The sequence below is a fragment of the Phyllobates terribilis genome, unplaced genomic scaffold (assembly GCF_046119375.1).
Source record: "Phyllobates terribilis strain yellow unplaced genomic scaffold, ASM4611937v1 Scaffold_170__1_contigs__length_4071412, whole genome shotgun sequence".
NCBI lineage: Eukaryota > Metazoa > Chordata > Amphibia > Anura > Dendrobatidae > Phyllobates > Phyllobates terribilis.
The window spans coordinates 2,203,109-2,215,861 of record NW_027362930.1 but is presented as its reverse complement, the minus strand read 5'-3'; the positions used below and the strand labels follow the sequence as shown (position 1 = coordinate 2,215,861).

General features: G+C 45.2%; 10 non-coding genes across 10 annotated transcripts; all 10 read right to left on the bottom strand.

Annotated features, from left to right (window-relative positions):
* Positions 1 to 82: 82 nt before the first annotated feature.
* Positions 83 to 273, bottom strand: LOC141211353 (U2 spliceosomal RNA). The gene has a single exon (XR_012281330.1). It is a non-coding gene; the product is annotated as a U2 spliceosomal RNA (small nuclear RNA).
* A 1,115-nt stretch (positions 274 to 1,388) lies between these two features.
* LOC141211352 (U2 spliceosomal RNA) lies at positions 1,389 to 1,579 on the bottom strand. The gene has a single exon (XR_012281329.1). It is a non-coding gene; the product is annotated as a U2 spliceosomal RNA (small nuclear RNA).
* A 1,115-nt stretch (positions 1,580 to 2,694) lies between these two features.
* Positions 2,695 to 2,885, bottom strand: LOC141211351 (U2 spliceosomal RNA). The gene has a single exon (XR_012281328.1). It is a non-coding gene; the product is annotated as a U2 spliceosomal RNA (small nuclear RNA).
* A 1,115-nt stretch (positions 2,886 to 4,000) lies between these two features.
* Positions 4,001 to 4,191, bottom strand: LOC141211489 (U2 spliceosomal RNA). The gene has a single exon (XR_012281462.1). It is a non-coding gene; the product is annotated as a U2 spliceosomal RNA (small nuclear RNA).
* A 1,115-nt stretch (positions 4,192 to 5,306) lies between these two features.
* LOC141211350 (U2 spliceosomal RNA) lies at positions 5,307 to 5,497 on the bottom strand. Its single transcript, XR_012281327.1, has one exon. It is a non-coding gene; the product is annotated as a U2 spliceosomal RNA (small nuclear RNA).
* A 1,115-nt stretch (positions 5,498 to 6,612) lies between these two features.
* On the bottom strand, positions 6,613 to 6,803 carry LOC141211349 (U2 spliceosomal RNA). Its single transcript, XR_012281326.1, has one exon. It is a non-coding gene; the product is annotated as a U2 spliceosomal RNA (small nuclear RNA).
* A 1,115-nt stretch (positions 6,804 to 7,918) lies between these two features.
* Positions 7,919 to 8,109, bottom strand: LOC141211348 (U2 spliceosomal RNA). The gene has a single exon (XR_012281325.1). It is a non-coding gene; the product is annotated as a U2 spliceosomal RNA (small nuclear RNA).
* Positions 8,110 to 9,224: 1,115 nt separating this feature from the next.
* On the bottom strand, positions 9,225 to 9,415 carry LOC141211346 (U2 spliceosomal RNA). The gene has a single exon (XR_012281323.1). It is a non-coding gene; the product is annotated as a U2 spliceosomal RNA (small nuclear RNA).
* A 1,115-nt stretch (positions 9,416 to 10,530) lies between these two features.
* LOC141211345 (U2 spliceosomal RNA) lies at positions 10,531 to 10,721 on the bottom strand. The gene has a single exon (XR_012281322.1). It is a non-coding gene; the product is annotated as a U2 spliceosomal RNA (small nuclear RNA).
* A 1,118-nt stretch (positions 10,722 to 11,839) lies between these two features.
* LOC141211344 (U2 spliceosomal RNA) lies at positions 11,840 to 12,030 on the bottom strand. The gene has a single exon (XR_012281321.1). It is a non-coding gene; the product is annotated as a U2 spliceosomal RNA (small nuclear RNA).
* Positions 12,031 to 12,753: the final 723 nt, after the last annotated feature.

The window sequence follows — 12,753 nt, the reverse complement described above, 5'->3', positions numbered from 1 at the left end:
CCATCCCAAAATCCGACAAACAAGCAAAATGAACAAAAAACATTGAATTCAATTCTTTCTGATTTTAGAAACTGCATTAAAGAAGGGGTGCACCGGTCCTGGAGATACTGCAATACCAGGTCAATGCGTGGAGTGGACAGAGCAAGCTCTTTTTCCATCTCCCTGTTCTAAAAATCCATTTAATATATGGTCCCCAGATAGGGGACGTATCAGATATTAAACTGATAAGAACAGATACTACACTTGATCTTAGCCAAAAGGCCGAGAAGCGATAACCAGAATTGGTTTCAAACTACGGAGCCACCCAAGGATCCTGAAAAGTCCATTTGTGGAGATGAGCTCCTGGACTCCCGTTAAGAAGACATGTTGTCAACCTCTAGATCCCTTACATGCCTGCACTTTTCGGCTTGCTGCTGCTGCAATCCACGCGTTTTAGATCTGCATAACTCCACCTCTTTAAACACAGCACCTTCACCCCCTGCTGTTCCCACCCGCCTCAACACCGTTGGAAGGGAGGAGAACCAATTAAGGCGGGGGGTGGGGTGGAACGAGCAGCTGTCTACCCTTAGCAGGAGGGCTCCTGATTACATACCTCTCCTGCTGCTGCTGCTGCTGGCTGTCCAGCAGCAGACTGAAGGTGGCTGCTGCTGTGCACAGGTATATAAAGGCTCAGAGCCTATTATGACACGCGCAGCCAGCGTTCCATTGCCACATTCCATCTACTGCAGGCAGGATACCTGGCTGGCTGAATGTCGCTGAGAAGCTCACAGAGACCGCCATAAGCAACAGTTTAACAGAATGCCACAGACTAATCAACCAAACTTTTTGGGTTGGGTTCTCTTTTATAGTCTGCAGGCATTAAATGAAAGAAGTCAGTGTTCCAGCAGAGGGAGACAACGTTTCAGAAAAGGCATTGTAGCAAACCAAAAAAGAAATTTTAAGCGCAGCAGAGTAACCAGCGCACATACCTGTTAGCTCAGGTGAGTTTAAAAGGCTGCTGTTGATAACAAGGGCATTTGCTAAATAGATGGTGTGTGTGCAACAATATACTGAAAGGTCAATTATATTGTGCAGCTTATCTCACCACCTGTAGTTATTTAGGTGAAAGCTCCAAAATGCTTGCCTAATATGTCTGTTTATCCAAAAGGAAGTAAAAAGGGAGAGCTAGAAAGATAGCATTGCATCACATTACATGGCAATGCAATGCACAGTTGCTGAAGTTGAACCAAAATGAGCTTGTAATCTGGCTTCTGCAACTTTGAACATGAAAAATCCAATGAGGAGAAGAAAAGCAAAGCCAAAGAGTCCATCCCAAAATCCGACAAACAAGCAAAATGAACAAAAAACATTGAATTCAATTCTTTCTGATTTTAGAAACTGCATTAAAGAAGGGGTGCACCGGTCCTGGAGATACTGCAATACCAGGTCAATGCGTGGAGTGGACAGAGCAAGCTCTTTTTCCATCTCCCTGTTCTAAAAATCCATTTAATATATGGTCCCCAGATAGGGGACGTATCAGATATTAAACTGATAAGAACAGATACTACACTTGATCTTAGCCAAAAGGCCGAGAAGCGATAACCAGAATTGGTTTCAAACTACGGAGCCACCCAAGGATCCTGAAAAGTCCATTTGTGGAGATGAGCTCCTGGACTCCCGTTAAGAAGACATGTTGTCAACCTCTAGATCCCTTACATGCCTGCACTTTTCGGCTTGCTGCTGCTGCAATCCACGCGTTTTAGATCTGCATAACTCCACCTCTTTAAACACAGCACCTTCACCCCCTGCTGTTCCCACCCGCCTCAACACCGTTGGAAGGGAGGAGAACCAATTAAGGCGGGGGGTGGGGTGGAACGAGCAGCTGTCTACCCTTAGCAGGAGGGCTCCTGATTACATACCTCTCCTGCTGCTGCTGCTGCTGGCTGTCCAGCAGCAGACTGAAGGTGGCTGCTGCTGTGCACAGGTATATAAAGGCTCAGAGCCTATTATGACACGCGCAGCCAGCGTTCCATTGCCACATTCCATCTACTGCAGGCAGGATACCTGGCTGGCTGAATGTCGCTGAGAAGCTCACAGAGACCGCCATAAGCAACAGTTTAACAGAATGCCACAGACTAATCAACCAAACTTTTTGGGTTGGGTTCTCTTTTATAGTCTGCAGGCATTAAATGAAAGAAGTCAGTGTTCCAGCAGAGGGAGACAACGTTTCAGAAAAGGCATTGTAGCAAACCAAAAAAGAAATTTTAAGCGCAGCAGAGTAACCAGCGCACATACCTGTTAGCTCAGGTGAGTTTAAAAGGCTGCTGTTGATAACAAGGGCATTTGCTAAATAGATGGTGTGTGTGCAACAATATACTGAAAGGTCAATTATATTGTGCAGCTTATCTCACCACCTGTAGTTATTTAGGTGAAAGCTCCAAAATGCTTGCCTAATATGTCTGTTTATCCAAAAGGAAGTAAAAAGGGAGAGCTAGAAAGATAGCATTGCATCACATTACATGGCAATGCAATGCACAGTTGCTGAAGTTGAACCAAAATGAGCTTGTAATCTGGCTTCTGCAACTTTGAACATGAAAAATCCAATGAGGAGAAGAAAAGCAAAGCCAAAGAGTCCATCCCAAAATCCGACAAACAAGCAAAATGAACAAAAAACATTGAATTCAATTCTTTCTGATTTTAGAAACTGCATTAAAGAAGGGGTGCACCGGTCCTGGAGATACTGCAATACCAGGTCAATGCGTGGAGTGGACAGAGCAAGCTCTTTTTCCATCTCCCTGTTCTAAAAATCCATTTAATATATGGTCCCCAGATAGGGGACGTATCAGATATTAAACTGATAAGAACAGATACTACACTTGATCTTAGCCAAAAGGCCGAGAAGCGATAACCAGAATTGGTTTCAAACTACGGAGCCACCCAAGGATCCTGAAAAGTCCATTTGTGGAGATGAGCTCCTGGACTTCCGTTAAGAAGACATGTTGTCAACCTCTAGATCCCTTACATGCCTGCACTTTTCGGCTTGCTGCTGCTGCAATCCACGCGTTTTAGATCTGCATAACTCCACCTCTTTAAACACAGCACCTTCACCCCCTGCTGTTCCCACCCGCCTCAACACCGTTGGAAGGGAGGAGAACCAATTAAGGCGGGGGGTGGGGTGGAATGAGCAGCTGTCTACCCTTAGCAGGAGGGCTCCTGATTACATACCTCTCCTGCTGCTGCTGCTGCTGGCTGTCCAGCAGCAGACTGAAGGTGGCTGCTGCTGTGCACAGGTATATAAAGGCTCAGAGCCTATTATGACACGCGCAGCCAGCGTTCCATTGCCACATTCCATCTACTGCAGGCAGGATACCTGGCTGGCTGAATGTCGCTGAGAAGCTCACAGAGACCGCCATAAGCAACAGTTTAACAGAATGCCACAGACTAATCAACCAAACTTTTTGGGTTGGGTTCTCTTTTATAGTCTGCAGGCATTAAATGAAAGAAGTCAGTGTTCCAGCAGAGGGAGACAACGTTTCAGAAAAGGCATTGTAGCAAACCAAAAAAGAAATTTTAAGCGCAGCAGAGTAACCAGCGCACATACCTGTTAGCTCAGGTGAGTTTAAAAGGCTGCTGTTGATAACAAGGGCATTTGCTAAATAGATGGTGTGTGTGCAACAATATACTGAAAGGTCAATTATATTGTGCAGCTTATCTCACCACCTGTAGTTATTTAGGTGAAAGCTCCAAAATGCTTGCCTAATATGTCTGTTTATCCAAAAGGAAGTAAAAAGGGAGAGCTAGAAAGATAGCATTGCATCACATTACATGGCAATGCAATGCACAGTTGCTGAAGTTGAACCAAAATGAGCTTGTAATCTGGCTTCTGCAACTTTGAACATGAAAAATCCAATGAGGAGAAGAAAAGCAAAGCCAAAGAGTCCATCCCAAAATCCGACAAACAAGCAAAATGAACAAAAAACATTGAATTCAATTCTTTCTGATTTTAGAAACTGCATTAAAGAAGGGGTGCACCGGTCATGGAGATACTGCAATACCAGGTCAATGCGTGGAGTGGACAGAGCAAGCTCTTTTTCCATCTCCCTGTTCTAAAAATCCATTTAATATATGGTCCCCAGATAGGGGACGTATCAGATATTAAACTGATAAGAACAGATACTACACTTGATCTTAGCCAAAAGGCCGAGAAGCGATAACCAGAATTGGTTTCAAACTACGGAGCCACCCAAGGATCCTGAAAAGTCCATTTGTGGAGATGAGCTCCTGGACTCCCGTTAAGAAGACATGTTGTCAACCTCTAGATCCCTTACATGCCTGCACTTTTCGGCTTGCTGCTGCTGCAATCCACGCGTTTTAGATCTGCATAACTCCACCTCTTTAAACACAGCACCTTCACCCCCTGCTGTTCCCACCCGCCTCAACACCGTTGGAAGGGAGGAGAACCAATTAAGGCGGGGGGTGGGGTGGAACGAGCAGCTGTCTACCCTTAGCAGGAGGGCTCCTGATTACATACCTCTCCTGCTGCTGCTGCTGCTGGCTGTCCAGCAGCAGACTGAAGGTGGCTGCTGCTGTGCACAGGTATATAAAGGCTCAGAGCCTATTATGACACGCGCAGCCAGCGTTCCATTGCCACATTCCATCTACTGCAGGCAGGATACCTGGCTGGCTGAATGTCGCTGAGAAGCTCACAGAGACCGCCATAAGCAACAGTTTAACAGAATGCCACAGACTAATCAACCAAACTTTTTGGGTTGGGTTCTCTTTTATAGTCTGCAGGCATTAAATGAAAGAAGTCAGTGTTCCAGCAGAGGGAGACAACGTTTCAGAAAAGGCATTGTAGCAAACCAAAAAAGAAATTTTAAGCGCAGCAGAGTAACCAGCGCACATACCTGTTAGCTCAGGTGAGTTTAAAAGGCTGCTGTTGATAACAAGGGCATTTGCTAAATAGATGGTGTGTGTGCAACAATATACTGAAAGGTCAATTATATTGTGCAGCTTATCTCACCACCTGTAGTTATTTAGGTGAAAGCTCCAAAATGCTTGCCTAATATGTCTGTTTATCCAAAAGGAAGTAAAAAGGGAGAGCTAGAAAGATAGCATTGCATCACATTACATGGCAATGCAATGCACAGTTGCTGAAGTTGAACCAAAATGAGCTTGTAATCTGGCTTCTGCAACTTTGAACATGAAAAATCCAATGAGGAGAAGAAAAGCAAAGCCAAAGAGTCCATCCCAAAATCCGACAAACAAGCAAAATGAACAAAAAACATTGAATTCAATTCTTTCTGATTTTAGAAACTGCATTAAAGAAGGGGTGCACCGGTCCTGGAGATACTGCAATACCAGGTCAATGCGTGGAGTGGACAGAGCAAGCTCTTTTTCCATCTCCCTGTTCTAAAAATCCATTTAATATATGGTCCCCAGATAGGGGACGTATCAGATATTAAACTGATAAGAACAGATACTACACTTGATCTTAGCCAAAAGGCCGAGAAGCGATAACCAGAATTGGTTTCAAACTACGGAGCCACCCAAGGATCCTGAAAAGTCCATTTGTGGAGATGAGCTCCTGGACTCCCGTTAAGAAGACATGTTGTCAACCTCTAGATCCCTTACATGCCTGCACTTTTCGGCTTGCTGCTGCTGCAATCCACGCGTTTTAGATCTGCATAACTCCACCTCTTTAAACACAGCACCTTCACCCCCTGCTGTTCCCACCCGCCTCAACACCGTTGGAAGGGAGGAGAACCAATTAAGGCGGGGGGTGGGGTGGAACGAGCAGCTGTCTACCCTTAGCAGGAGGGCTCCTGATTACATACCTCTCCTGCTGCTGCTGCTGCTGGCTGTCCAGCAGCAGACTGAAGGTGGCTGCTGCTGTGCACAGGTATATAAAGGCTCAGAGCCTATTATGACACGCGCAGCCAGCGTTCCATTGCCACATTCCATCTACTGCAGGCAGGATACCTGGCTGGCTGAATGTCGCTGAGAAGCTCACAGAGACCGCCATAAGCAACAGTTTAACAGAATGCCACAGACTAATCAACCAAACTTTTTGGGTTGGGTTCTCTTTTATAGTCTGCAGGCATTAAATGAAAGAAGTCAGTGTTCCAGCAGAGGGAGACAACGTTTCAGAAAAGGCATTGTAGCAAACCAAAAAAGAAATTTTAAGCGCAGCAGAGTAACCAGCGCACATACCTGTTAGCTCAGGTGAGTTTAAAAGGCTGCTGTTGATAACAAGGGCATTTGCTAAATAGATGGTGTGTGTGCAACAATATACTGAAAGGTCAATTATATTGTGCAGCTTATCTCACCACCTGTAGTTATTTAGGTGAAAGCTCCAAAATGCTTGCCTAATATGTCTGTTTATCCAAAAGGAAGTAAAAAGGGAGAGCTAGAAAGATAGCATTGCATCACATTACATGGCAATGCAATGCACAGTTGCTGAAGTTGAACCAAAATGAGCTTGTAATCTGGCTTCTGCAACTTTGAACATGAAAAATCCAATGAGGAGAAGAAAAGCAAAGCCAAAGAGTCCATCCCAAAATCCGACAAACAAGCAAAATGAACAAAAAACATTGAATTCAATTCTTTCTGATTTTAGAAACTGCATTAAAGAAGGGGTGCACCGGTCCTGGAGATACTGCAATACCAGGTCAATGCGTGGAGTGGACAGAGCAAGCTCTTTTTCCATCTCCCTGTTCTAAAAATCCATTTAATATATGGTCCCCAGATAGGGGACGTATCAGATATTAAACTGATAAGAACAGATACTACACTTGATCTTAGCCAAAAGGCCGAGAAGCGATAACCAGAATTGGTTTCAAACTACGGAGCCACCCAAGGATCCTGAAAAGTCCATTTGTGGAGATGAGCTCCTGGACTCCCGTTAAGAAGACATGTTGTCAACCTCTAGATCCCTTACATGCCTGCACTTTTCGGCTTGCTGCTGCTGCAATCCACGCGTTTTAGATCTGCATAACTCCACCTCTTTAAACACAGCACCTTCACCCCCTGCTGTTCCCACCCGCCTCAACACCGTTGGAAGGGAGGAGAACCAATTAAGGCGGGGGGTGGGGTGGAACGAGCAGCTGTCTACCCTTAGCAGGAGGGCTCCTGATTACATACCTCTCCTGCTGCTGCTGCTGCTGGCTGTCCAGCAGCAGACTGAAGGTGGCTGCTGCTGTGCACAGGTATATAAAGGCTCAGAGCCTATTATGACACGCGCAGCCAGCGTTCCATTGCCACATTCCATCTACTGCAGGCAGGATACCTGGCTGGCTGAATGTCGCTGAGAAGCTCACAGAGACCGCCATAAGCAACAGTTTAACAGAATGCCACAGACTAATCAACCAAACTTTTTGGGTTGGGTTCTCTTTTATAGTCTGCAGGCATTAAATGAAAGAAGTCAGTGTTCCAGCAGAGGGAGACAACGTTTCAGAAAAGGCATTGTAGCAAACCAAAAAAGAAATTTTAAGCGCAGCAGAGTAACCAGCGCACATACCTGTTAGCTCAGGTGAGTTTAAAAGGCTGCTGTTGATAACAAGGGCATTTGCTAAATAGATGGTGTGTGTGCAACAATATACTGAAAGGTCAATTATATTGTGCAGCTTATCTCACCACCTGTAGTTATTTAGGTGAAAGCTCCAAAATGCTTGCCTAATATGTCTGTTTATCCAAAAGGAAGTAAAAAGGGAGAGCTAGAAAGATAGCATTGCATCACATTACATGGCAATGCAATGCACAGTTGCTGAAGTTGAACCAAAATGAGCTTGTAATCTGGCTTCTGCAACTTTGAACATGAGAAATCCAATGAGGAGAAGAAAAGCAAAGCCAAAGAGTCCATCCCAAAATCCGACAAACAAGCAAAATGAACAAAAAACATTGAATTCAATTCTTTCTGATTTTAGAAACTGCATTAAAGAAGGGGTGCACCGGTCCTGGAGATACTGCAATACCAGGTCAATGCGTGGAGTGGACAGAGCAAGCTCTTTTTCCATCTCCCTGTTCTAAAAATCCATTTAATATATGGTCCCCAGATAGGGGACGTATCAGATATTAAACTGATAAGAACAGATACTACACTTGATCTTAGCCAAAAGGCCGAGAAGCGATAACCAGAATTGGTTTCAAACTACGGAGCCACCCAAGGATCCTGAAAAGTCCATTTGTGGAGATGAGCTCCTGGACTCCCGTTAAGAAGACATGTTGTCAACCTCTAGATCCCTTACATGCCTGCACTTTTCGGCTTGCTGCTGCTGCAATCCACGCGTTTTAGATCTGCATAACTCCACCTCTTTAAACACAGCACCTTCACCTCCTGCTGTTCCCACCCGCCTCAACACCGTTGGAAGGGAGGAGAACCAATTAAGGCGGGGGGTGGGGTGGAACGAGCAGCTGTCTACCCTTAGCAGGAGGGCTCCTGATTACATACCTCTCCTGCTGCTGCTGCTGCTGGCTGTCCAGCAGCAGACTGAAGGTGGCTGCTGCTGTGCACAGGTATATAAAGGCTCAGAGCCTATTATGACACGCGCAGCCAGCGTTCCATTGCCACATTCCATCTACTGCAGGCAGGATACCTGGCTGGCTGAATGTCGCTGAGAAGCTCACAGAGACCGCCATAAGCAACAGTTTAACAGAATGCCACAGACTAATCAACCAAACTTTTTGGGTTGGGTTCTCTTTTATAGTCTGCAGGCATTAAATGAAAGAAGTCAGTGTTCCAGCAGAGGGAGACAACGTTTCAGAAAAGGCATTGTAGCAAACCAAAAAAGAAATTTTAAGCGCAGCAGAGTAACCAGCGCACATACCTGTTAGCTCAGGTGAGTTTAAAAGGCTGCTGTTGATAACAAGGGCATTTGCTAAATAGATGGTGTGTGTGCAACAATATACTGAAAGGTCAATTATATTGTGCAGCTTATCTCACCACCTGTAGTTATTTAGGTGAAAGCTCCAAAATGCTTGCCTAATATGTCTGTTTATCCAAAAGGAAGTAAAAAGGGAGAGCTAGAAAGATAGCATTGCATCACATTACATGGCAATGCAATGCACAGTTGCTGAAGTTGAACCAAAATGAGCTTGTAATCTGGCTTCTGCAACTTTGAACATGAAAAATCCAATGAGGAGAAGAAAAGCAAAGCCAAAGAGTCCATCCCAAAATCCGACAAACAAGCAAAATGAACAAAAAACATTGAATTCAATTCTTTCTGATTTTAGAAACTGCATTAAAGAAGGGGTGCACCGGTCCTGGAGATACTGCAATACCAGGTCAATGCGTGGAGTGGACAGAGCAAGCTCTTTTTCCATCTCCCTGTTCTAAAAATCCATTTAATATATGGTCCCCAGATAGGGGACGTATCAGATATTAAACTGATAAGAACAGATACTACACTTGATCTTAGCCAAAAGGCCGAGAAGCGATAACCAGAATTGGTTTCAAACTACGGAGCCACCCAAGGATCCTGAAAAGTCCATTTGTGGAGATGAGCTCCTGGACTCCCGTTAAGAAGACATGTTGTCAACCTCTAGATCCCTTACATGCCTGCACTTTTCGGCTTGCTGCTGCTGCAATCCACGCGTTTTAGATCTGCATAACTCCACCTCTTTAAACACAGCACCTTCACCCCCTGCTGTTCCCACCCGCCTCAACACCGTTGGAAGGGAGGAGAACCAATTAAGGCGGGGGGTGGGGTGGAACGAGCAGCTGTCTACCCTTAGCAGGAGGGCTCCTGATTACATACCTCTCCTGCTGCTGCTGCTGCTGGCTGTCCAGCAGCAGACTGAAGGTGGCTGCTGCTGTGCACAGGTATATAAAGGCTCAGAGCCTATTATGACACGCGCAGCCAGCGTTCCATTGCCACATTCCATCTACTGCAGGCAGGATACCTGGCTGGCTGAATGTCGCTGAGAAGCTCACAGAGACCGCCATAAGCAACAGTTTAACAGAATGCCACAGACTAATCAACCAAACTTTTTGGGTTGGGTTCTCTTTTATAGTCTGCAGGCATTAAATGAAAGAAGTCAGTGTTCCAGCAGAGGGAGACAACGTTTCAGAAAAGGCATTGTAGCAAACCAAAAAAGAAATTTTAAGCGCAGCAGAGTAACCAGCGCACATACCTGTTAGCTCAGGTGAGTTTAAAAGGCTGCTGTTGATAACAAGGGCATTTGCTAAATAGATGGTGTGTGTGCAACAATATACTGAAAGGTCAATTATATTGTGCAGCTTATCTCACCACCTGTAGTTATTTAGGTGAAAGCTCCAAAATGCTTGCCTAATATGTCTGTTTATCCAAAAGGAAGTAAAAAGGGAGAGCTAGAAAGATAGCATTGCATCACATTACATGGCAATGCAATGCACAGTTGCTGAAGTTGAACCAAAATGAGCTTGTAATCTGGCTTCTGCAACTTTGAACATGAAAAATCCAATGAGGAGAAGAAAAGCAAAGCCAAAGAGTCCATCCCAAAATCCGACAAACAAGCAAAATGAACAAAAAACATTGAATTCAATTCTTTCTGATTTTAGAAACTGCATTAAAGAAGGGGTGCACCGGTCCTGGAGATACTGCAATACCAGGTCAATGCGTGGAGTGGACAGAGCAAGCTCTTTTTCCATCTCCCTGTTCTAAAAATCCATTTAATATATGGTCCCCAGATAGGGGACGTATCAGATATTAAACTGATAAGAACAGATACTACACTTGATCTTAGCCAAAAGGCCGAGAAGCGATAACCAGAATTGGTTTCAAACTACGGAGCCACCCAAGGATCCTGAAAAGTCCATTTGTGGAGATGAGCTCCTGGACTCCCGATAAGAAGACATGTTGTCAACCTCTAGATCCCTTACATGCCTGCACTTTTCGGCTTGCTGCTGCTGCAATCCACGCGTTTTAGATCTGCATAACTCCACCTCTTTAAACACAGCACCTTCACCCCCTGCTGTTCCCACCCGCCTCAACACCGTTGGAAGGGAGGAGAACCAATTAAGGCGGGGGGTGGGGTGGAACGAGCAGCTGTCTACCCTTAGCAGGAGGGCTCCTGATTACATACCTCTCCTGCTGCTGCTGCTGCTGCTGGCTGTCCAGCAGCAGACTGAAGGTGGCTGCTGCTGTGCACAGGTATATAAAGGCTCAGAGCCTATTATGACACGCGCAGCCAGCGTTCCATTGCCACATTCCATCTACTGCAGGCAGGATACCTGGCTGGCTGAATGTCGCTGAGAAGCTCACAGAGACCGCCATAAGCAACAGTTTAACAGAATGCCACAGACTAATCAACCAAACTTTTTGGGTTGGGTTCTCTTTTATAGTCTGCAGGCATTAAATGAAAGAAGTCAGTGTTCCAGCAGAGGGAGACAACGTTTCAGAAAAGGCATTGTAGCAAACCAAAAAAGAAATTTTAAGCGCAGCAGAGTAACCAGCGCACATACCTGTTAGCTCAGGTGAGTTTAAAAGGCTGCTGTTGATAACAAGGGCATTTGCTAAATAGATGGTGTGTGTGCAACAATATACTGAAAGGTCAATTATATTGTGCAGCTTATCTCACCACCTGTAGTTATTTAGGTGAAAGCTCCAAAATGCTTGCCTAATATGTCTGTTTATCCAAAAGGAAGTAAAAAGGGAGAGCTAGAAAGATAGCATTGCATCACATTACATGGCAATGCAATGCACAGTTGCTGAAGTTGAACCAAAATGAGCTTGTAATCTGGCTTCTGCAACTTTGAACATGAAAAATCCAATGAGGAGAAGAAAAGCAAAGCCAAAGAGTCCATCCCAAAATCCGACAAACAAGCAAAATGAACAAAAAACATTGAATTCAATTCTTTCTGATTTTAGAAACTGCATTAAAGAAGGGGTGCACCGGTCCTGGAGATACTGCAATACCAGGTCAATGCGTGGAGTGGACAGAGCAAGCTCTTTTTCCATCTCCCTGTTCTAAAAATCCATTTAATATATGGTCCCCAGATAGGGGACGTATCAGATATTAAACTGATAAGAACAGATACTACACTTGATCTTAGCCAAAAGGCCGAGAAGCGATAACCAGAATTGGTTTCAAACTACGGAGCCACCCAAGGATCCTGAAAAGTCCATTTGTGGAGATGAGCTCCTGGACTCCCGTTAAGAAGACATGTTGTCAACCTCTAGATCCCTTACATGCCTGCACTTTTCGGCTTGCTGCTGCTGCAATCCACGCGTTTTAGATCTGCATAACTCCACCTCTTTAAACACAGCACCTTCACCCCCTGCTGTTCCCACCCGCCTCAACACCGTTGGAAGGGAGGAGAACCAATTAAGGCGGGGGGTGGGGTGGAACGAGCAGCTGTCTACCCTTAGCAGGAGGGCTCCTGATTACATACCTCTCCTGCTGCTGCTGCTGCTGGCTGTCCAGCAGCAGACTGAAGGTGGCTGCTGCTGTGCACAGGTATATAAAGGCTCAGAGCCTATTATGACACGCGCAGCCAGCGTTCCATTGCCACATTCCATCTACTGCAGGCAGGATACCTGGCTGGCTGAATGTCGCTGAGAAGCTCACAGAGACCGCCATAAGCAACAGTTTAACAGAATGCCACAGACTAATCAACCAAACTTTTTGGGTTGGGTTCTCTTTTATAGTCTGCAGGCATTAAATGAAAGAAGTCAGTGTTCCAGCAGAGGGAGACAACGTTTCAGAAAAGGCATTGTAGCAAACCAAAAAAGAAATTTTAAGCGCAGCAGAGTAACCAGCGCACATACCTGTTAGCTCAGGTGAGTTTAAAAGGCT